General features: G+C 40.4%; 1 pseudogene; it reads left to right on the plus strand.

The window, feature by feature from the left end:
* Positions 1–1,360: 1,360 nt before the first annotated feature.
* On the plus strand, positions 1,361–2,073 carry LOC123648155 (annotated as a pseudogene).
* The last annotated feature ends 11,218 nt before the right edge of the window (positions 2,074–13,291 follow it).

A 13,291-nucleotide genomic window follows, 5' to 3' on the forward strand; every position in this document is an offset into this window, starting at 1 on the left:
GAACTTCTGGCTTCAAGTGATCCTCTCACCTGGGCCTCACAAGGTGCTGGAATTAGAGATGTGAGCTACAACACTCAACTTGATCTTGTATATTTTGAAAGGCAAAAAATTTTTTAAATAGAAAAAACTTACCAGTTAATCTGTTCCTTTGCGGACCTTAATCTTATCTCTCTCGTCCCTGACTTTGACACTTGCCGGTGACTTTCTGCTTTTCCTCAATCTCACTCTGGGGTACCTTTGTTGTTTCCTAGTTTCCTCTATGAATTTTTATTCCTAGTCTAGTCAAGTTTGAGCACATCAGGCCCCAAATTGGTCTTGCTTCTCCCCAGGACTTTCCACAAAGAACTAGACCCCCTTTTGTAATCACCCTTGAAGGGTTCATGGATTTGTTCTTCAATAATGAAGACAGCTCTTGGCTGCCCTCTTCTGGGATCGGGTCTCCAAGCCACCCAGTCCTGTTGGCCAGCAACTCTTAAGTCCCAGCGTCCATATGAGCTTGGACAGGTGGGATGATCACAGCTGTACATCTTGGCTTTCTTCTTCTACTGCTGCCATAGGATCTGAGCAACGCTATTTTATCTATACGCATATTTTTTAATCTTTTAAATGTTTTGGCTATTTTACCTAAAAGGAAGATTTTGTGGAGGGGAAAAAAAAAAAAGAAATGCTGAGGTCTCTCAGATAATAAAATGTTCAGTGGATTCAATAAAAACAGATAACATTATCTGGCAAAATCTCTTAAATTACCTCATCTAAAAATGTTGCATGTAGGTTGTTTGCCATAACCACTAATAAATATCTCAAAGGTTTTTTTAATTAACTAATTTTGTATTGAGATAAAACATACATATATAATTCACCATTACCTCAGAGTTTTTAAAATATAATTTCTCATATTATTCTGGGATGGCTAATTTTTAAAGATTAAATTAGAATATGAAGAGCAGGAGAGTATGCAACATGCTTCTTAAACTTTCCGTTTCCACTTTGCCCCACTAATCATCTAAGAACACACAATGAATACACATTGCCTCTATACACACATACATATCCCTTTCCTTTGAGATATTACTAAGAATTAAATTGCTTATGATCTTTAGACTTTCAATTCCTTCTATTCTCAAGCCAAGAACATAGTTTGTTCCCACATTAAGAGCTCTCTTCTCAGTTATATGGAAATAATTAATAAGGTTAGGGAAGCAAGGGGCAAAACAAAAAGAAAAAAGGGGAATCAAAAGAAAAGAGAGACAAATAGCCCTGGATACCTGGATCACCAGCTTTGGCCGCCACAAGGATAGCCACCAAATTCTGCCTAAAGGACTTAGGTGCAGGGCCTGCAAGAGAGCAAGAATATCCCAGCATGGGCATGAGTAGCTTGAAACTGCTGAAGTATGTCCTATTTTTCTTCACCTTGCTCTTTGGGTTCTGTGACTGCTGCATTTTGGGCTTTGGGATCTACCTCCTGATCCACGACAGCTTTGGAGTGCCCTTCCATTATCTCCCACCCTCGCTCTGGGCCATGTGTTCGTCACTGTGGGCTCCACTCTCATCGTGGCTGCCTTCCTGGGCTGCATGGGCTCCGTCAAGGAAAACAAGTGCCTGTTTATGTCGTTCTTGGTCCTGCTGCTGATTATCCTCCTCACTGAGGTGACCTTGGCCATCCTGCTCTTTGTGTATGAACAGAAGCTGAATGAGCATGTGGCTGAGGGCCTGGCGGACAGCATCCAACGTTACCACTCAGACAACAGCACTAAGGCAGCGTGAGACTCCATCCAGTTATTTCTACAATGTTGTGGTGTAAATGGCATGAGTGATTGGACCAGTGGCCAGCCAGCATCTTGCCCCTCAGATCCACAAGTGAAGGGTTGCTATGCGAAAGGAAGACTGTGATTTCATTTCAATTTCCTGTTTATCAGAATCATCAGCATCTGTGTATGTGTGATCCAGGTGTTGGGGATGTCCTTTGCACTGATCCTGAACTGCCACATTGATAAAAACAAGCCAGGTTTATCAATCTGGAGAGATTTGTTTCATCTCTGGAAATCCAAAGCTGTTTATAGCATGAAGCCCTAAATGATCACCCGCTGGACTGGCATCTTTGTCCTCTTCCCATCTCTTCCCTGTCTAGGTCCCTGTCTTACACAACCAGAGAAGAGAGTGTTGGCCAGGCACTTCCCATCTTAGGCAGCAAGACAACCTTTCACCCACTGATTGCAGCAACTATGTCTCTTACGATGGTGAAACTAATACCTGAGTGTTTTTTAGACATGAGAAACCAAGAGAACCTGTGGCACTAATGGCTCAAGATCAAAGGGTAGGTCCAAGATATTAATTTTTGCATTTTCCCAGTGTCAAATTAGTCCCCAATGTCTAAATCATGCCCAGCCTGCTTTTCAAAGTCAAGCAAGAGACAAGCTAAAGGGAGTTCTGGGTGCAGACTCACTGGGTCATTGTCACAACCTTCTGTTTCTTTTTGACTAGAGCCATGGCCATAGGAATGACAGAGTATACTTTCTCCAAAGGACAGGGTTTCATTTCAATTTCCTTATTAAAAAGCCTTATTGATTTACTTTAAATCTTTCCAGAAAAAACTACCCAGTGATTCATATTCTGACTTCAACCAGTCTCTTAGCTGATAATCACATTCAGAACAGTTGTGTTACATCTCTATCAGATAAGTTTTGTTAATGTGCAATTGTAACTCTTCAATAAATAAAATAGTTTATGATCTCCAAAAAAAAAAAAGAAAGAAAAATTCTTATACATGCTGATGGGAGTATAAAATTACATAACTACTTTGAAAAAATCTGTGGCAGTTTCTATAAAATATTAATATATGCCATCCTATGACCCAGCATCTCCACTCCTAAGTACTTACTCAAGAGAAATTAAAACATATATCCATAAAAATACTTGTAAAAGAATGTCATGGCAGCTTAATTTATAATAGTTTCAAACTAGAAAACACTCAAATACCCATCAACACTCAGTGGAAAAACAAATTCTGACATATTCACATAATGGAATATCAGCAACCATAAAAAATGAATATCTGCAACAACAGGAATGAAACTCAAAAACATTATGCAGAGCAGACACAAAAGAATACACATTATTTGACTCAATTTATATAAAGTTCTAGAAAAGGCAAAGAGGCAAAACTATTCCAGGGTACTAGAAGTCAGAATAGTGACAACTGTTGGTAGGGAGGCTGGTGGTTACTGATGGGAATGTGCATGACAGAACTTTCTGGAATGATGGAAATATTCTATATCATGTGTGGGGACCCACTCAGAACCCCAGAGTTGGTATAAAGATTATTTTAAGCTGGAGACATTTGAGATTTAGCAGATACAGAAAGAAGCATTCTTGGAGCTTGCCTTATCTGAGTAAAAGCAGAAACTTCTAAGAAATGACATCAATTTCCTCTTCAGGGCTGTTTCTACTCCTAGGAGAGAGTCTAAGAGTAAACCTGCCATAAATCCCCTATCCAGGGGATTTTTATGGCTCTGAAGAGGACAGAAAGACCACTCATATCTGTACAGACAAACATTACCACAAAGGTTATCTCTCGTGTGTTCTCCTAAAAAACCCATTTGTCCTTCCTAAAGAAACCCATTTCTTCTTCCCATAAAAGCTGTTTCTCCCCCATCGCGTTCCCCTACTAAATTAGGAATATAAGCTTCAACTTCCATCACTTAAGGAGCCAGCTACTTCTTTTGTGGGCTCTTGTGTGCATATGGAATAAATATTTTTCTCCTATTAATGTCTTTTGTCAGTTTAATTTTCAGGCCCCAGGTACTGGACCTAAGAGGGTAGAGGAAAAAGTTTTTCCTCACCTATACATGATTAGGTAGTGGTTACACGAGTTTATACATAGTAAAAAGCCATTGAACTATAAATTTGAGAGTTGTGCATTTTACTAAATGTCAATTATAACTCAATTTAAACTAAAGAGATAGAAGAGATAAAGAAAAGGAGATTAGAAAATCAAATAGTGAGAGACTTAAAGAAGAGAGCTGCCAATTAGAGAATGTCTAACCTCAACCCATAATGCTATTAAATGCCTACTACAGACTGAATGTTTGTGTCCCCACCCCCCAAAGAAATTAGTGTGTTCAAACCTAATTCAAGTCGGCTTCACGGATATGCAACCTGTAGAGTAGCACAGAGTCCTGCACTTAGAAGGGCATCACCTTTGGTTTGCTACCACAGTCTTAACATTCTTAACAATTTTATTTATTATCAGTGGGATGAGCACATGTGGGAGCAGAGATGATGTGGACAAGATATGGGTCCAGTGTTTATTGTGGCCCCATTTACTATGCCCATGAGCGTAGAATTTCCATGGACCTACAATGCATGGGAGTCCACAAGACCCAAAGCAAGTCCAAGGTAGTGTATTACATCTATGGCTGAGTAAGGAGGGGGTCCCTGACAGCCCCCAGGGCCATGCTTTCTGTTTGAACCAGAACTTGTTTCCAAAACAGAAAAAAAGGCAATGATGTTTTAAGAAACATGAACCACCAAGATACCTTATCATAAATATCCTTTCCTACCCATATTAAGCCCCTCTACTAGCCGTGTGAAATGATGACATAGAAGGAAAGGAAAATATAGGGCAACTCAGTTTTCCTTTCTTTTCAGTCCTTCCTTACTCATTAGAAAGTTGAATAGAATAGAATGAGAAAGGTACAGCCTGTTGGTAGAATGCATACCTATCAAGAAGTGAAATAAAAGCAGATGAGCTGGTCTTGTGCAGTATTTCCACTGCTCTTGTAAGAACAAAATATATATGCAGATACAAACTGTGAAATATAAATTGTATAATTTTCATACAAATTAAATGCTCTCATATTTGCATTTAAAACTGACATTGCATTTGATATAAAAGAATAGGAAAATTCATGCTACTAATTTCTAATTTTAATTTTTCTTTACTCAGAATGAGAACACACCATGACAAGTAAAGAAAGAACTTTATATTTTGGTGCCTTTAAAGGTACTTTTTTCCTGCTCTTTGAACAAGGGTTCCCACATTTTCATCTTGCATTGGGACTCCTAATTAATGCAGTCTGGGTTGGTTGCCTGAAACTGAAGCTTTCAACTTGTGTATTTGGGAAACAGGGCAGCAATGAGGAAAATAGGGAGATGGGGTGGGACGGGCACCCAGGGGCCCCTCTTGACCTTATAGACCCGGTAGTTCTGGCTGCCACAGAGACTCATCCTGAAGTAGGAGAGTCAGGGAGGGCAGGCAGAAGTGCCACTGCACTTTAGCCGGAGGGGACAGGGTGAGGCTCTGTCTCAAAAAAAGAAAGGAAGAAAGTGGAATCTGAAAGCAGAGGAAAACATTTGTCTAAAGACAAAATTACAGTGCATTTAGTTTAAAGATCTAATTGGGTTTTATTTGTGATTCTAGATTCAGGCAATACCTCATTATGTGAAATAGAAGGAGTGTTCCAAGCAGCTGAGTAGTGGAGGCCAGTCTTAAAGGAAAAAAAGGGAAAACAGAAACAGAGAACAAAAAGTAGATTGGCCATTTCAAAGTTACTTTCCTTATAAACATTAAAGCAGAGGGGTTTTCCTTATCATGCCAAAACTGGCCTGTTCGGGGATTTAACTATTCTCACTCTCCCTCCTGATTTCTCAGAAGGCCAGATAAACAACTTAGTTTCAGCTTAGTGGCGTAGAACTTCAGCGTGAGTGACTCCATTTTCGTTTGGTCTGTTGGGTCTAGTGCAGGAGCTCAGTCCAAACCAATGGCCGCCTATCAATTTTATTTCACACATGGAATGTGAAAAAAGGTGATATCAGATCTTTCAAAATAAGTCAGGTGCCATAAAGGGATACTTGGCACAGAGGCAGAAGAGTAAAATTGTAAGACAATCTGAACATTACAACACAATGATAATTACATAGGCCACATTTTCAATTCCATATGAACATGTTTCAGAACTTGGCCATTCTGATTAGCAGAACCATTCACTTCATCTATTCTCATCTCATAAAACAATTTTATCTTTCCTTTGGGTCTATAGGTGGCAGAATACTTTTTGTAAATTTATTTCTTCATCCACTTTATTAGTAATAAAGTTATCTCTCCAGGCATTTCTTTCTTTCTTTCTCTCTCTCTTTCTCTCTCTCTCTTTCTTTCTTTCTTTCTTTCTTTCTTTCTTTCTTTCTTTCTTTCTTTCTTTCTTTCTTTCTTTCTTTCTTTCTTTCTTTCCTTCTTTCCTTCTTTCCTTCTTTCCTTCTTTCCTTCTTTCTTTCTTTCTTTCTTTCTTTCTTTTCTTTCGAGACAAGGTCTCACTATGTTGCCCAGGCTGGCCTCAAACTCCTGGCCTCAAGCTATCCTCCCACCTCAGCCTCCTGCCTCAGCATCCTGAGACTCTGGGATTACAGTCCTGAGCCACTGAGCTGGTTCTCCAGAGTAAATACATTTCTGTCAGTTTATTTACTCTGACCCAAGTGGATCTCTTGGGAGATTTAACGCTACACTTTTGGTTCTTTCTAGATGGAGGCAATGGCATGGAGATTTCACTGGAAGGAAGAAGGGCTCAATAGTGGTTTGGCCACCTAGCTTGCAGCAGAGGCAGCTGGAAGCTATGTTCCTGAGGCAGGAACCCCACAAATGCAGGACCACCTTCTCCCCATCAGTGCTTGCCCAACTCCCAAGCCCAGATACTGCCAGCAGTCAGCAACACTGTCCTAATACAGGATAGAGACAGTTGAGGGAGGAGAAGTTTGGATTTAAAATACTATGCTGGCTGGGTGGGTGACTCATGCCTATAATCCCAGTGACTGGGGAGGTGGCTGAGGCAGGAGGATTGATTGAGCCTAGGAGTTCCAGGCTGCATTGAGTTATGATCATACCACTGCACTCCAGTGTGAGTGACAGAGTGAGACCCTGTCTGCATAAAGTATAAAAAATAATAAGATAAAATACTATGCCATTTTCCCTCTTCGCAAACCTTATTCTCTAGAGACCAGACTCAGCCAGATTGGGAGCCCCTGCTTGACATTAAACCTTTTCTTTCAGCACTCTATCTCTGGTCTCTTATTTTTCTTGTATAACAGGGTGCAAGGATGCATGCTGATTTGGAAAGTTGTTTTGGCAAGTGGGAGAGGCAAAGAAATGGAAGGATTATCTCAGTGAGGATCAGTGCTGAGGGAAGTGGGAGAAACTGCCTCAAGAAAAGTACACAGATCCATGAAAGCTGAAATTGGAGACTGTAAATTTATAATAGGGCCAATCAGCACGCTTCTGGGATTTTCTACAGAAAGTCCCCAAATGTAGAGCAATAATCCTCTGAAAACAAAATCACCATCAAGGAATGGTTGAGAATAGTCATGTACAATAATGAGCATGTCCCTGGTGTTCTAGTGGCTAGGGAAAAAAATGAGCATGGGAATAACTGGGGAGTTTTAGAACATCCAAAATGTAATCAAGATTTGGTTTCATGAGATAATCAAATGTAGTGATCTTCTCAATTCATGAGTATTTCTAAAAGAAAAATACTGTAAGCAGAGTTCTCTTCAGCCCAGGAATTCCCCTGAAGTGAGGAAAGGTAGGAGGAAGGGGAAGGCACAGGCGGGGAGTTTAGCCCTGAGAGAGAAGTGGTGTGGATAACCCCATAGACCTACCCTGGGCTGAATGACAGGATCCTCCCCTGAGGGTAATCTGGAAATTTGTGAGGGTGGGTTTGATTGTTACAAAGATAGCATTTAGTGAATTTAAATTTAGTCAACCTAACTTTGTTTAGTATATAAACACTAAGTATTTCTGGCATGGCTTTAATGTAAACTGAATTTTCTAAAAATGCAATTACTGAATAAAGTGAAGAATTGTACTACTTCCTTTTTACAGGAAACTTTACCAAGAAACATTCAGAACTTCAGAAAATAATGCCACCCCACCCCAGGAACAGCAGGCACCTACCTGCTCCTCTTGCCCTTCCTGGGGGAGGGGACTGCCTTCTGTCCCTGCAACTGCTTTCCCTATGGCCCATCCTGGCCACTCAGACTTGTTTGAAGCTGTGCTGACGGCATTTGTGTCTCCTTTTGGTATTCACAACAGCCAGGGACTTGATTTTGATGTATTTTAAATCACATAAAATAAAAGAGTCTGTTGCCTTAAAAAAAAAAAAGAAAAGAAAAAAAGAAAATAATGCCACCAATACACGTCAGCTAATTTTATTTAAGTCAATATAATATACCTGTTCTTTTCCACATTTGTAGCTTTTCAGTCAATGATTCCATGTATGGGTACAGATGTATGACTATGCCATTATGCATTCCAGTGAAACAATGACTAAGCATTTACACATTGAACTGTGTGTTTTATTATTAATTACTTCCGGTTTATTTATTATAGTAAAGGGGACAACAGAAAATATTTACCATTTAAAGAAAAGACAGGTGTTACATCTACAGAGCTTAGACCCACTGGTCTAGCATAAGAGCTTTTCATTTTGGGATGAATAGACTTCTTTCAGGATAGGATGAAAATCAGGAACCCTCCCATCTACACAAAAGCACAAACCTTTGCATAAGCAGCCTGTGCTTTAGTATATGCAAGTGAGCTCACACTGAGTGGGGATATTTGGAAGATGAGGTAATGGAGGTGGTTGTGTGAGTAAATAAGTGAGATTTGGTAGGGGACAAACAGAAAATACTTTATTCCTTCCCAGTCCTGTACATTCCAACTTTCTCTGTAAAGTGGTTCTTGTCTGTTCCGGGACAAAATCTTGGGGATGTTCCATAGTATTTTTACTGTCACTTTCAAATAACAAAAAGACCAGTTTAGTCAAATAATCGATAATATATTCTAAGCTCTCACCAATTCAAGTTCTTCCCTTCCTCAAGCTCAAATATGTTGCAGGTTTTAAGGCTTTGGTAGGGGAAGGGCATGGTCAGTTTCTAACATATTTTTTACCCCTCCCTCCCAATTTCAAGATTGCATTGGTTCCTCTGTTTTATTGGTGGGGAGGGGACAGAAAAGTCTTACACAGTTATAACCTGATATTGGTGCTCTCTAGATTGAACAGATTCCAAATGCTGATTCTCTCCCATAGAATGCTTTCCAGATACTTTCTGACTTTGAGAATTTTTTCCCTTTTTTCTTTTTTTTTTGTAGAGATAGGGTCTCACTATGTTGCCCAGCCTGGAGTGCAGTGGCTATTTACATGTGCAACCATAGCCCACTACAGCCTTGAACCTCAAGCCTCCTGCCTCAGCCTCCCAAGTAGCTGAGACTACAGGTGTGTGCCACCACACCTGGCCACTTTGAAAATCTCTAATGTTAACCTTTTTTTGTAGCAATGTTTTCTCTAGCTGGTCATGTGTAGTCTTTCCTTGGCTCCTGGTTTCCAGGAGTTTCCAGTGACCCATCCCTCTGCTGGAGTCACCACACCCTTCCGAGTGGTCTTCTTGGGCCAAATCCATCTCCCTTCATTGAAGCCACATCTGGCTCATGGGTAACGCGCATCCTCTACCCCACCAACCTTCAGGTACAGGCCATTCCCACACAGTTCCATCACTTAGCTCTTCTGTCAAAAAAGCAGGTCACCACAACCTTGAGAATTTCCAGTCTGAGTCAGGTACCTTGTGTCCTCCAAGCTGCAGGCACAAATGTCAGCCTCTCCAGTTGTTCTTTTAAAGCTCTCTTCTTTGGCTTAAGCAGAGACTAAGCACCGTCCTCCCCTTGCCCATTGCTCAGGGTGTTAGGTAGTGGGGAGAACATCACCACAATAATACAGTGAGTGTTTGATTTTCATTTCTCTTTCCTTCCTAGAATCAAACTTTGACTTTTATAAATACAGAAGAGGCCATGGGGAATCTTACTCACTCTTGCATCCTCAGCATTTAGCCCAGTTCCTAGGTCAGAGTAGGTTCTGTAGGACTAATTGTTTAATGGATGAATGACTATGCCATTAGTATGTCTTCTGCATGTAAGTTAAAGCAAAGAACAGCACAGAAAATCCCAAGTAAGGTTATTTTCCTGCTTTAGTTTTCTTTCTTATCTTTAATTTTATTTTCTCATTCCAATTCTACTTTTCTCTCAATCTCTGATTCACCAACTTTTTTCCCTCAAAGTGATTGCCTTCTTTCACCAAGTCTCTTTACACTTCTAAAAGGTTAGCTGGATTCATCCTTTGCAGTAGAAAAGAATGCTAACTGCAAGGACACTTCCCAGATTCTCTTTCATTCTGCTAAAGTGAAAAGAGCTTCTGCCCTGGATGATAGGGCCTGGATTGCTTCCCTTTTAATTTGTTTTTCACAATAGGGATCCTGCTTACAAGGGAAACTTATTTATAGATAGAATAAGTGAATTTGATTCTTCTTTGGACTAGCCATGCTGTTGACACAAAAAGAAAGAAAAATGCCAGAATTGTTACACTTACCTGAGGGGTTGTTTCAGATGGCCAGTTCCTTCACCAGAAGCGGAAGGTCTTCCTCAATAGACTTTGGATATCATGGAGGAAAGAAAACATTGCATTGTATCAACCACCTTACAGGACAAAGGCCCTGAACTCATAGGTATTCCTTAGAATGAAAGTGACAAAAAGTGACAGAAATCCGATACAAACTAGTAAAGCAATAAAGGGAATTTATTTGCTTGTATAACTGTGAAGTCCAGAGATGGGCACTGCTTCAAGAAGGACTAGATGTAAGGACTAAAAGAATGTCAGGCCTCTGATTATGCTTGTCTCCGAGAGGTATGTGACAGGCAGAATGGAAGTTCCTGATTTTTTTCCCACTAGAAATTCCAGATTTACATCTCACTTGTAGTAACCCCCAGTAGAAAAAGAATACCTTCCTGATAGCATCTGTGGCAAAGAAAGTCCCAGAAAAGGTTCTAACTGGTCTAGTTTGAGACACATGCCCCCAAATTAACACTGTGACCATAATGATAGTGTATTTCCATTAGGCAGGGCTAATACACAAGTCTACAACTGGAACTGGAGTGGGGTGGAGCAAACGGGTAGTCAGGTGGGGTCAGTCCCACTCATACTACACAGAATGGGTTCCCTCGAGAAATAAGCGTTCTGTTATTATAAGAGGGAGAGAAGAGCCAGTCAGCCGCCCAAAACCTGTAAAGAAAACTCTCCACTTTAAACTTCCTTCAAGTTGGAGGATTTAAAAGATAGTAATTCCTCAAACTACTCTATTATTCTAATATTTAATAAATTCCTTTTTATCAGAAATCCTCTCTTTAATTCTGATCAAAATCACCAATGCTCTGATTTACAAGCACATTTTCTTTGGTTGTAATCTTGACAGAGATATCAAAGAGTTGTGACAAACTTTGCTTTAGTAACTTTACAGCTTGGAAAGAGAAAACTAGAAAGAAAAAGAAAATAAAACCAAGGAGGAAGAGACACAAATAAATCAGAGGCAAGGTAGCTATAAAAATGAAGTGTGGTTCTGACTGAGGCAATCAGGAGCCTTAGCTATCACTGGGTAAACACTGGTGACGTGGGACAGAGATTTCCACAGTAACACTGAGTAATGCTGATGTGCAAAGGAGGCAATCCTTAATCACTCACTGCAACAAGAAACCAGGGGTAGGAAATCCACAGATAATCCAAGCATTTCATTTTCATCATGCTTCTAGCTCCTTTGATAAGCACTAAAAATATTTGATTTGAGTTTCAGTTCCTGTTCTTTTGCCTGTCAATTTTGAGACAGAAGTGGTAATAAAAGTTGAAATGTCTGAAAGTATGGTAGTATGAAACCAAACAAATGAAAAGCCAAGAACCTTTATTGTTCACCAAAAGACTCACTGCTGAAAAAACATTAGGGTGTATACATGGGGGATGGTGAGATGACCGTAAAAACCTTTAAATAAAGTGAGGATTTAGTGACTGATAGGTTATTTGATATATAACTAGGTAGTAATGTCATGTCCAGATATATGTATAAGAATGTTTATTGGGCCAGGTGTAATGCCTCATGCCTGTAATCCTAGCATTCTGGGAGGCCAAGGCAGGAGGATTGCTTGAGCTGAGGAGTTTGAGTTCAGCCTGAGCAAAGAGTGAGACCCTGACTCTACTAAAAATAGAAAAAATTAGCCAGGTGTGGTGGAGCACACCATTAGGGGGACTGAGGCAGGAGGACTGCTTGAGCCCAGGAGTCTGAGGTTGCTGTGAGCTAGGCTGACACCACGGCATTCTAGCCCTCTAGCCCGGGCAACAGAGCAAGACCCTGTCTCAAAAAAAAAAAAAAAAAACCCAAAAAAAAAAAAAAACAAGGGATGACTCAACAGTGTAACATTTATGAGCCAATGATAGGCATCAAATAAGAACAAAGATCTCTCAGCAGATTCCAACATTGATAGGTGACTTGAAACCCTGTCTTTCCCTGAATCCTTAGCACTATACAAGCTACCCCTCTCCAAATCAGACACAACTGGAGGCAAGGTGGAAACCTAAGTTGATTGCGGTTACCACTGGAATATAGAGCTTATTGTGGAAATTTACCTGAATTTTATTTCTTGCCCACATGAATTTTTGGTCTGGGATGCATACTCACTACATGTCTCATTACATGTCTCCATGGATATAGGAAAAAAACCAAAGTGGTTTTTCTATTCTCTCAACAATCCACACAGAAGACTTTTGTGACCTCAGGTTATCAAGAAGTGTGTGGGGATTTCTGCCCACCAACAACCAGTCAATCCTGCATTGGACAGTCTACTTGCTCAAGGCTTCTTAGGTGTGGCTCCAGGTCACAGTCCTCAAAAAAAAAAAAAAAAAAAAAAAATTCTGCATTGGATTCTTCAGTGGGCAGCAGCTGGGTGTCCTTTAATTCAATTCAATTCTGAGGCTACCTACCTGGAGAGTCAAATCTTACAGGTTGAGGGCTCAGTCCACAAGACTGTCCCCCACTTCAGATGTCAATAGCAGGCCCCAGGTTGTTTTACCTGTGCTTCTGACTGACCAGCTATAAATTGGAGTTCCCAAGGCCTCCTCCTTGGTGTCAATGAGTCTGCTAGAGTGGGTCATGGAACTCAGGGAAACACGTTTACTGGTTTATTTTAAAGGATATACACAGAATACAGGAGAAGAGATGCCTAAGGTGAGGTATGGGGGAAGGGGTAAGGAGCTTCTATACCCTCCCTGGACATACCACCTCTAGGAATCCCTATGTGTTGAGCTATTCAGAAACTCCCGACAACTTGTCTTTCTTGGTTTTATGGAGGTTTTATTACACAGGCATGATTAATTAAATCATTGGCCACTGGTGATCAATTTAACCTTCAGCCCCTTTCTCCTCCCTAGAAGTTGGA

This window comes from Lemur catta, chromosome 12 (genome assembly GCF_020740605.2).
Source record: "Lemur catta isolate mLemCat1 chromosome 12, mLemCat1.pri, whole genome shotgun sequence".
NCBI classification, from domain to species: Eukaryota; Metazoa; Chordata; class Mammalia; order Primates; family Lemuridae; genus Lemur; species Lemur catta.